The sequence below is a fragment of the Octopus bimaculoides genome, chromosome 2, assembly GCF_001194135.2.
Source record: "Octopus bimaculoides isolate UCB-OBI-ISO-001 chromosome 2, ASM119413v2, whole genome shotgun sequence".
Taxonomy (NCBI): Eukaryota; Metazoa; Mollusca; class Cephalopoda; order Octopoda; family Octopodidae; genus Octopus; species Octopus bimaculoides.
Genome location: NC_068982.1, coordinates 96,972,455 through 96,974,411, shown reverse-complemented (window position 1 = coordinate 96,974,411; position 1,957 = coordinate 96,972,455). Strand labels below are relative to the sequence as shown.

The window sequence follows — 1,957 nt, the reverse complement described above, 5'->3', positions numbered from 1 at the left end:
ATCATAAGTAGTAATACTATTAAATATAGCAGTAACTAAACCACTATACTGGAAGAAGATTGGATGATGATAATCTACGTGGAGCTCTAAACTCAACAGTAGTAATCATACATCCATTTGCACGTGTGCACACACACCGAGCTTCTTTCAGTTTCTGTCAACTAAATTCACTCTCAAGGTTGTGGTTGGCCTGAGGCTGTAGCAGAAGGCTCCTGTACGACACAGTGGTACTGAACCTGAGACCACACAGTTGGGAAGCAAGCTTCTTAATCACACTACCATGCCTACAAAAACTAAAACTTTTGGTTGAAGAGCCCATTTGTCATAGAATTAATAAACTGCATATGAAACTAACATAAATTCCTTCACTAATAACAGTATAATTCTGTTTCTCTTAAATATTTCTCTCTTACCTTTGTTTCCCTGTCGAACTAACAGATTCCACTCTGATCTATGGTTGAAAGAGTATCTGTTTAGTTCAGCCTACCTATTGAACTAACATATTCCACTCTACTTCATTGGCGGGAGAATAGCTGTGAGAATATATCTATATAAGCAATAGTGTACAAAGTCTTCATTTTCAAAGCTATTCTTCTCATGTCAGCATAAGAAGATGGATAAAAGATAGAAAAATATATTGTTTAGAAAGCTATTGGACTCTAAAACTCAGGAGAGGTAAAATATTTCAAATCTACATTTGAGTTGTTTTAGTCCCTGCCAGCTGTGATCAAGCAAACATATGATTCAAAGGCTTTCTGTCTTATTTTCATGTATGCTTTATCCACCACTACATTATCCAGCATGTCTTTTCTTTTTGCAAGATACCATTTTAAGTGCTATATCTAGCAGGATCACCTAGCAACTAGTCTTAAGCTAGTGTTCATCAATGATGTTAACAAACATCAATTGTACTTAATCAAAGAATTGAAGGTTTAGATACCTTTGGAGTATCTCCTCCCATTATAATTGTTTTGTAGTTTCAAGGAGTTGGAACAGGTCACTGATTTTTGACGTCTGTGTGAAGTGAGGTGATGAGAATGGCTCCTTAGTACATCACACGGTCGATGCGATAAATATAAATAGAACAATGCATATATGTACCAGAGGGAAATAAGAGACACAACCGGGTAGAATGTTTAAGAGAAGATTTATTGATATGTTAACATGTATGTGTTTGTATGTGCATCATATATACAGAATAATAGTCAGGCCGTCATAAGAATAAGATGTATGCGTGTGTATGTAGGCTTAGATGTATGCACATTAAGAACATACAAGGATGGCAATGAAGAAGAGACAGTGAAAGAGTCTATAGCCATTGAAGTGAGGACTAATGTAGCGGAGACCCCATTTGCCAAAGCGCATTTTTTCCTTCATATTTATTTCATATAAGGTGCACTTCAACTACTACACTATTTTTTTTTCACTTTTTCCACCGTGTGGATCTATATAAAAACCGGTGGGGGGGGGGGAATCGAAATTTTGAAATTGAGATTTTTGAAAAATTTTTTTCAGAATCGGAATCTCCATAGCCTAAAACGTGGGACTCCGTAAAAATAAAAATAATAATAAGGGGGGGAAAGGTTCAGATTACATATAGTCCATAACCATAACACTAACCCAAACCCTAACACCTTACTAGGGAATAATGATATAATTAAACAGGGAATAACACTCTTAACACCGGTAAAAATTATTGTTTCTAAAAAGAGCACTGACTGTATTCAGCTGAATAGACGTCAGTGATTGGTTGAAATTACAGAAATACGACAACTTTAACATGAAATAACTTGCGATGTACAATTTTTTGTTAAGAAGGCTAAGAGAAAAAAGTTGTTTTGTATGACACATTCTACCAGTGTCCCAAGTTTGAAAGTGTTTCGTTAAGAAAACAAGTGTTGCCCGTCAAATCATAAAGATCCCAATGCATATATGTGCCCAGGCAGAAACATGTTGG

The 1,957-nt window shown here is 35.8% G+C and overlaps 1 protein-coding gene across 1 annotated transcript in view; it reads left to right on the top strand.

Moving 5' to 3' along the window:
- LOC106869112 (bridging integrator 3) overlaps positions 1-1,957 on the top strand; it is a 39,145-nt gene that overhangs the window by 25,193 nt on the left and 11,995 nt on the right. The gene's annotated exons all lie outside the window — the stretch shown is intronic.